We start from the raw sequence: 9968 nt of genomic DNA, 5'->3' as shown, positions 1-9968 counted from the left end.
GACCAGTGATAGATCTCCCAGCAAGTTCAATGCTTGTTGCCAATCGTATAATTACCTAAAGACGTATTAAAAAGAAGAAATATTGTTTACAAGGTTAAAGCAGGTAAACAAAGATCCAGAAATGAGGTAGTCTTAGATTTCAAAAGGTAATAAAGCTTCTGTAATGTGCAAACTACATATGTTCTTTAGGGCTAAGCTGCTTAGAAATAATGTTTTCTCCAAATTCCAAGGACCATAGTACTAATTTTCTTGATGTAGACTTTTATCCCCTTCCCCTGAGCTCAAACTGATGGGAGAGGTTTTGTGCAGGTCTCCATGGGTCATATACTCATAGAATACTAGGATTGGAAGGGACCTTGAGAGGCCATCGAGTCCAGCCCCCTGCCCTAATGGCAGGACCAAGTACTGTCTAAACCATCCCTGATAGACATCTATCTAACCTGTTCTTAAATATCTCCAGTAATGGAGATTCCACAACCTCCCTTGGCGATTTATTCCGCTGTTTGACCATCCTGACAGTTAGGAACTTTTTCCTAATGTCCAACCTAAACCTCCCTTGATGTAGTTTAAGTTCATTTCCTCTTATTCTATCCTCAGAGGCCAAAAAGAACAAGTTTTCCTTTCTCCTCTTTAGGACACCTTTTTAGATACCTGAAAACTGCTATCATGTCGCCCCTCAATCTTCTCTTTTCCAAACTACACAAGCCCAATTCTTTCAGCCTTTCTTCATAGGTCACATTTTCTAGATCTTTAATCCTTCTTGTTGCTCTTTTCTGGACCCTCTCTAATTTCTCTACATCTTTCTTGAACTGCGGTGCCCAGAACTGGACACACTACTCCAGCTGAGGCCTAACCAGCGCAGAGTAGAGTGGAAGAATGATGACTTGTCTTGTTCACAACACACCTGTTAATGCATCCCAGAATCCTGTTTACTTTTTTTTGCAACAGCATCACACTGTTGACTCATTTAGCTTGTGGTCCACTATAACCCCTAGATCCCTTTCTGCTGTAGTCATTCCCAGACATTCTCTCCCCATTCTGTTTGTGTGAAACTGATTGTTCCTTCCCAAGTGGAGCACTTTGCATTTGTCCTTATTAAACTTCATCCTGTTTACCTCAGACCATTTCTCCAATTTATCCAGATCATTTTGAATTATGACCCTATCCTCCAAAGCAGTTGCAACCCCTCCTAGCTTGGTATCATCTACAAACATAATAAGCATACTTCCTATGCCAATATCTAAATTGTTGATGAAGATATTGAACAGAACCGGTCCTAACACAGACCCCTGCGGAACCCCACTTGTTATACTTTTCCAGCAGAATTGAGAACCATTAAGAACTACTCTGAGAATGGTTATCCAGCCAGTTATGCACCCACCTTATAGTAGCCTCATCTAAATTGTATTTGCCTAGCTGTTTTATTAGAGTATCACGCGAGACTGTATCAAATGCTTTACTAAAGTCTAGGTATGCCACATCTACCGCTTCTCCTCTAGCCACAAGGCTTGTTATTCTATCAAAGAAAGCTATCAGATTAGTTTGATATGATTTGTCTTTACAAATCCATGCTGGGTGTTCCCTATCACCTTACCGCCATCCAAGTGCTTGCAGATGATTTCTTTAATTACCTGCTCCATTATCTTTCCTGGCACAGAAGTTAAGCTGACTGGCCTGTAGTTTCCCAGGTTATTCTTATTACCCTTTTTATAGATGGGTGCTATATTTGCCCTTTTCCAGTCGTCTGGAATCTCTCCTGTCTCCCATGATTTTCCAAAGATGATAGATAAAGGCTCAGATACCTCCTCTGTCAGCTCCTTGAGTATTCTAGGATGCATTTCATCAGGCCCTGGTGACTTGCAGACATCTAAGTGATTTTTAACTTCTTCTTTTTTTATTTCAGCTTCTACCTCTACCCCTTTCCCACTAGCATTCAGTATGTTGGGCATTCCTTCATCAGACTTCTCAGTGGAGAGCGAAACAAAGAAGTCATTAAGCATCTCTGCCATTTCCAAGTTCCCTGTTACTGTTTATCCCTCCTCACTGAGCAATGGCTGTACCCTGTCCCTGGTCTTCCTCTTGTTTCTAATGTATTTATAAAAAGCCGCCTTGTTTCCCATTATGCCTGTAGCTAGTTTGAGCTTATTTTGTGCCTCAGCCTTTCTAATCTTGCTCCTGCATTCTTGTGGTGTTTGCCTATATTCATCCTTTGTAATTTGTCCTTGTTTCCATTTTTTATATGATTCCTTTTTTATTTTGAGATCATGCAAGATCTCCTGGTTAAGCCAAGGCAGTCTTTTGCCATATTTTCTATCTTTCCTACACAGTGGGATGGCTTGCTTTTGGTCCCTTAATAGTGTCCCTTTGAAAAACTGCCAACTCTCCTCAGCTGTTTTTCCCCTCAGTTCTGCTTCCCATGGGGCCTTACCTACCAGCTTTCTGAGTTTACCAAAATCTGCCCTCCTGAAATCCATTATCTCTATTTTGCTGTTTTCCCTTCTACCCTTCCTTAGAATAGTGAACTCTCTGATTTCATGATCACTTTCACCCAAGCTGCCTTCTACTTTCAAGTTCTCTACCAATTCCTCCCTATTTGTTAAAATCAAATCTAGAACAGCTTCCCCCCAATAGCTTTTTTGGTAGTGTGAGGAACAAGGGGAGGGAAGGCAGCCCCTGGAGCTTGGCTGCTTCTCAGACAGCCTACAGGCCATGGAGGGGCTGTTGGGAGGGCAGGGCCACTCTCCAGAAACTAGATCACCACCCAGACAGCCTGCAGGCCACAGGGTGGCAGTTCAAGGGTGGGGGGGGGGCAGGAAGCATCCCCCTGGAACCTACCTTCCCCTGCCAGCAGACAGCCTGTAGACTGCAGGGGTGGGGCAGCCCACTGGAGGCTGGGGGCAGAACCCAGAGCCTCAAGCCCACTTCAACAGCTGACAAACCGTTGGTGGAGGGTCTCCAGGAGGGAGGTATAGCCTCAACAGCCTGACTCCTCATACTGCCAGCAGGTCACAAGGGAGCAGTTGAAGTGAGGCAGCCCCCAGGAACTTGTCCCCCTCAGAAGCATCTCCAGGAGCCTTCCCCCAACAGCCAGCAGGCTAAATGGGGACAACTGGAGGCTGGGGCCTGCCCCCAGAATGTTGGTCCCCCTGCAGGCAAGCAGAAGTAGCTGGGAGACTGGCAACAGCCCACGGCGACCCAGATCCCTCCCTATTCATCCATGTGTAGAATAAATTTTGTGTGTACAGAGGCCAATGCGTACCACCAATAGAAACATTAAAAAAAAAAGCTCTAGGTGCTCTGCTAAACAGTGGACAGCATTCAAATCTCTCCTGAGTGGCTGCACAAGTGCACAGCTTGCAGGGGACATTGGTTCTAACCCACTTTGGGGTCCTGATCTACAAGTGGAGAACCACTGAGCAAGGAGATGTGTTACAGAGGGGGTCCCCACTATACATCGTGGTTAGGGACTGAAGTTGCAATGTAAAATGAATAATGTATAAAGGGGATTTTTTTGCCCCCCATGAGGGTAGAGAGAGAATCCAGAGGGACCTGGATAAATTGGAGGGCTGGGCCAAAAGAAATCTGATGTGGTTCAATAAGGAGAAGTGTAGAGTCCTGCACCTGGGGCGGAAGGATCCCAAGCATTGTTACAGGCTGGGAACCAACTGGCTCAGCAGCAGTACGATGGAAAGGGATCTAGGGGTTATGGTGGATGAAAGGCTGGATATGAGTAAACTGTGTGCCCTTGTAGCCAAGAAGGCTAACGGCATACTGGGGTGCATTAGGTGGAGCATTTCGAGCAGATCTAGAGAAGTAATTATTCTTCTTTATTCAGCACTGGTGAGGCCACATCTGGAATATTGTTTCCAGTTTTGGGCCCCCCAGTATAAAAAGGATGTGGATTTGCTGGAGCAGGTTCAGCGAAGGGCAACAAAAATGATTAAGGGTCTGGAGCATAAGATCTATGAGGCTAGGCTGAGGGATTCTACAGAAGAGAAGACTTAGAGGTGATTTAATAGCAGCCTTCAACTTCCTGAAGGGGAGCTCTAAAAAAGAGTGTGAGAAACTGTTCTCAGTGGTGTCAGAGGGCAGAACATGGAGTAATGGTCTGAAGTTGAAGAGGGAGAGGTGTAGGTTAGATATCAGGCAAAACTACTTCACCAGGTGGGTGGTGAAGCATGGGAATGCTTTGCCGAGAGAGGTGGTGGATTCTCCATCCCTTGAGGTTTTTAAGTCCTGGCTGGACAAGGTCCTGGCTGGAATGACTTAGTGGGGGTTGATCCTGCTTGAAGCAGGGGGCTGGACTAGATGACCTCCTGAGGTCCCTTCCAGCCCTGTGATTCTGTGATAAGAATACATGTAAATACAGGGTGCTAGGGACCTCGGATGCAGTAACTGCACCTAGATGACTTACAAAAGGGAATTTTCTACCATAAGAATACATGTAAATACAATGGGATAAGGACCAAGTCCTTGAAGTAGTTTTCTTGTTTTAACACACGTACTGTACGAACAGTAGAAACTGTTTGTATTATGTCTTTTCGCAACGAACCACATATAAAACATTTTTTAGTGTAAAAGAACATAGAATCAAACATACATTAAGCTGCTTCAGGTACATCAGTGAGTGGTTGCTTAGTTTTCTTTTTAAGGAAAGAATCCAGGGTTGTCTGCTTTCCTGCTTTTTGTTTTGCTTTTAATATTTCTCGGAAGGAAACCATAGAGTCTCTCATGCTCCTAGCTGCCATTGATGAGAGGTCAAAAAGATTGTCATCTTTGCATTATCTCTATTGCACATTCAACATGGTTGAACTTTTCCTTTAGAGACTGAATTCTGAAGACAGGTTCTGTTCAAAATCGCCCTCTTATTCATCACTAATCAGATGTATTTTCTTCTTCAAAACCATGCATGTCCAACTCCAACAGATCTTCATTAGCATCATCAACTTCCACTTCATGGAAGCCTGCTTCCTTCGCCAGTTTCACTATTTCATTATGAACACATAGGCTACTTCTACATTAGCCCCAAATGGCAAATGGCCATTTTGAAGTTTACTAATGAAGCGCTGAAATGCATATTCAGCGCTTCATTAGCATGTGGGCGGCCACAGCACTTCGAAATTGAATCTGCTCATGGGAATAAGGGAACTTCGAAGTAGGCGGGGTCCTTTCGAAAAGGAACCCTGTCGGGACGAGCCGCGTGGAAGCAAGGCACTTCAATTTCAAAGTGCCGTGGCCGCCCCCATGCTAATGAAGCGCTGAATATGCATTTCAACACTTCATTAGTAAACTTCGAAATCACCATTTGCGTGGCCATTTCAAAGTTTGGGGCTAGTGTAGACATGGCCATAATGTGTCATTAAAGCCAAGGAAGGTGATGGATTGCAGCTGGACCCTTTTTTCCCCCCAAGAACCCTTCATTAGGTGACTAAAAACTTCATCACAGGTGGGACCAATTAACAATACAGTCATAAATGCTGAAATGTTTCCAGAATTCCTGAACGGTGGGTTTTTCATCACCATCAATGTTAGCTGTGAGTTTGCAGAATGTCTTCCTCAAATATTAGGCCTTTAATGTTAGAATGACACCCTAGTCTCTAGGCTGCAGCAGAAATGTTGTCCTCAATGGCATTAAAAACAACCTTAACCTTGGGACGTAATGGTTTGAGATCAAAGTCATGGGCACTGGCATTGTCTAATATGAGCAGAATCTTGAATGTTAAATTATTTTTCTTACAGTATTCTTTCATTTCAGGGACAAAGTAATCGATGAACCATTCATGCAATATTTGCCTCATAATCCAAACCCTGCAGTGCGATTTCACTATGTTCTTCAGTGCTCTTGGAGTTTTGCTACGCTAAACTAGCAGTGATTTTAACTTGTATTGCCATTGGCACTGCCACCTGAAAGGAGAGTAAGTCTATCTTTTGGTGCTTTGAAACCAGGAGCAGTCTTCTCCTTCTCAGAAATATATGTCCAGGAAGGCATGCACTTCCAATACAGCCCAGTTTCATCAGCATTAATCAGCTGCTTAAAATCATACCCACTTTCTTAAGTTATTTTTATGAGTTTATCAGGAAACACTTCTGCAGCATCTGCATTGGTGCTCGCTACCTCTCCCTGAATCTTTATGTTTTTGAAACTATACCGTTTTTGAAAACGGTGAAACCATCCTCAGGCAGCCTTGAAGGGCTTTTCATTTGAAGTAGATTCCTCTCCCAACTCCTTTTTTAGATCTTCATATCCTGGATCCACAATGCCAGTGAGTGTTCCATTTTCTGTTTATAGAAAATTTCATTGGGGGTGGGGGGAGGGGTAGCTTAGTGGTTTCAGCATTGGCCTGCTAAACCCCAGGTTGTGAGTTCAATCTTTGAAAAGGCCATTTAGGGATCTAGAGCAAATAGATTTAAAAAAAAACAAATGTCAGGGATGGTGCTTGGTCCTGCCACAAAGGCAGGGGACTGGACTCAATGACCTCCCAAGGTTCCTTCCAACTCCATAAGATGTGTATCTCCATATATATACATAATTTTCCGCCTCCATTATCTCATTTCTTTGCTTTGTTATTTTTACCTCCAAATGCTTCAAAGCATGCTTAGCCTTGCTGCCTATGTCAAAAGCCTTCTTCACAATTGTACAAACACTCTTCAGAGGCAAGTTAAGAGCACAGACAATGTCAACCACACAGTCACCCTTTCTACTATGACTTATATCCAATGATTAACAGAATACGCCTGCATTGTTTCTTTACCTTAGCACCTTCACTTGTGCTTGCACTATGCTTGCTGCTCACTGGTAACAGATGACAAATACCATCTATAACATAAAATGGAAGGAATGATGGTAGAGAATGCACATTGAACTGCTAGTCACAATGTGAGAGAACACTGGGCAGGAGAAGCAGTGCAGAGAATGCTGCTACATAATGCTAAGATGGTGTCACTGCTGCAAATTTCAAATCAAAGTGTTGTTTTGACTATGCATAAGTCATGATGATGTAAGAACAGGGAATTTTTATGTCATTGTCATCAATATATTGACATTAGTATGAAACAACATATATCGGGGCGGCCTATAAAGGGAACCCCCCTGTAATAACAGCAAATACAATTTATTCAGAGGTTTGTGGATTCCTTCTGAGTTTTACTGTTGGGTTGTCCTTTCACCAGAAGCATTATTTCCTAGAATACCTTTCTGGGACTGGCCTTTTAAATTTGTATCTTTCTTAGCTGGTAATACTTGTAATGTTTCACCTCTTTAGGGCTGAGGAGATGGCATGTCTCCACAAGGACTTATAATATAAAATTATTTTTCATCATGAATTTTTATCCATATATATAATGTTCAGTAATACATACATATAACAACACATCTATATACATATAGAGGTATAAAACTATCCTATTTACAAATGTGGACAACCACAACAGATACATGTTTTGTCAATAGCATTAAAAAGTCAATGTCTGTAAACACACTACCTCCAACCACTAAAAATATAAACTTTATATTAACTTTCTTAATAAAATCAGATACTATGCATAGCAAAAAAGTTAGGTTCTTTGACTTTGATCTGGACAATAACTTTGTGAGATCTTTGAGACAGGGAGGGAAATGGTCTGCTTTTAAGTTGTACCTATGCCAGTGGAATCCTGGTCCATGGGTGGGTTCGTTAGGTGTTACTGCACTATAAACAATAATATGGCTGCAGCAATATATTATAATAAAAATAATACTGTTGTAGCTATATATATTAGTGTTTATATTAATACAGCTTCTTTCCATGCATATATGGGAATACATTTCAGTGGTATAAACACCCTACTACTGGCATAACTGCATCAACACACAGGGTTTTTACCCCTTTAACTACACTTGTTTCAAACTAATGTCAACACAATTTTTATACAACTTCAATTACAAGCCCTAAACAATTGTGTTACACCATAGATGGTTTAAGACCAGAATAAAGGACTGCTGCTAGAAAGTAGGGATGTTGGTTTAAACCCCAGCTGGCCTGGTATAGTAGGGGCTTAGGTCCCCCAGGCTGGTGCAGGAAGACTTGAGCTGTGGTCCAGATGGCCAGTATGACTGGGATACCACTGCTTTGGCCTGGTCAGGGTTGGGGCCACTCCAGCTGTCTGGGTCAGCCTGTCTGGGGTCCCACAGGTCTTGCCGGCACACTCAGCTCAGACTTAGCTGGGGTGCCACTGGCCCAGCCTGCCATGGCTGGGGCGGGTTTCTACCTGTCTGGCTGACTCAATGGGGCTGTATTCCCTTTAGCCAGCTAAGCCAGCATGGCCAACTGGACATAGGGGCTAATGGTTAAGGTCCAGTAAATGGTAACCTTAATGCTCAATGATTAACCTGTTAACTTTTTATGTCTCTACTTGAAACACAAACTATGTTGTCTTCTTTCCTGCACTATTAGATATCAGCATGGGGAGACCTGATTACTGTTTGGTGATAAATCAATCAAATAAGACATGCCAAGAAAACAAGAGTGTGTTGTAATTACATTGATGACAACACAGAAAAAGGAAGGAGATGTTAGCACTCTTATCCTCCAACATGCTGAGAACTATACCTATATCACTCTCTACGTGGAAACAGATGAACAGCATCTTGCACATGCTGCTCAAAATGCCTAGGTGTGAAGAGATAGAAATCAAGACAGAGGGTAGAGATGAATAAGAGGGGGTAAAACAGTGCCAGGAAGAGAAGGAAAATACATAAAACTAGGACCAAACAGTTCTTATCCTTCCAAAGGCTCCACTTCTGGCATTAGAGATGGGACCAGATTTCTAAGTGAGATCTGCTCCCATTTTAGGGACCTAAATACCAGCCAGGTTTTCAAAACTATCACTGTCATGGAGACCACCATGGCAAGATTTTCAAATATTCTCCAGTAGGCTGAGCTCATTGCAAATATTACCCCTAATACTTTTCTGAGATATCAAGTAAGTCACTCAAACTCTCCACATATGCTTTCCATTCTATGTCTAGTGTACACCTGAAACATAAGTAAAATTAGCTACACTGCTCAGTGCAATGAAGAAAATCACACCCAGTGCAATGAAGTCAGGGACAGCCAGGGCAACAAGAGAGCCATTGCACAGACTTAGATATAGTTTAAGATGTTTATTTAACCTGCTTTTAAATATCTCCAATGATGGAGATTCTGCAACCTCCATAGTCAACTGATTCCAGTGTTTAATCACCCTGACAAAGTTTTTCCTAATTTCAAACCTAAACTTTCCTTGCTGCAATTTTAAGACCAGTTCTTTTATCATCGGTGGTTAAGGAGAGCAATTTTTCTCCTTTTTTCCATGTAACACACCCTTTTAGGTACTTGAAAACTGTTATGTTTCCTCTGTCTTCTCTTTTCCAAACCAAACAAACCCAGTTATGTCAGTCTTCCCTCACAGGCCATTTTCTATACCTTTAATCATTTTGTTGCTCTCCTCTGAACCCTTTCCAACTTCTCCACATCTTTCTTGAAATGTGGTGCCCAGAACTCAAATGGAAGAATTACTTCTTGGGTCTTGCTCATAACACTCCTGTTAATGAATTCCAGAATCATGTTTGCTTTTTTTTGCAAGTGTGCACTGTTGACTTACATTTAGCTTGTGGTACACTATGACCCCAGACCTCTTTCTGTAGAATGCCTTCCTAGACAGTCACTTTCCATTTTGAATATAAGAAACTCAGTGTTTCTTCCTAAGTGATCTGCTTTGCATTTGTCCTTATTAAACTTCATCCTTTTTACATCAGATCATTTTGAATTATGACCCTATCCTCCAAAGCACTTGCAACTCTTCCCATCTGGTATCTTCTGCAAACTCTATAAACATACTCTGTATGCCATTATAGTAACAGAGAGGAAGCCGTACTGGTCTATACACTATCAAAACAAAAAGCAGTCAAGTAGCACTTTAAAGACTAGCAAAATGGTTTATTAGGTGAG

This window comes from Carettochelys insculpta, chromosome 4 (assembly GCF_033958435.1).
Source record: "Carettochelys insculpta isolate YL-2023 chromosome 4, ASM3395843v1, whole genome shotgun sequence".
In the NCBI taxonomy this organism is placed as follows: Eukaryota; Metazoa; Chordata; order Testudines; family Carettochelyidae; genus Carettochelys; species Carettochelys insculpta.
This window is presented reverse-complemented; position numbering follows the sequence as displayed.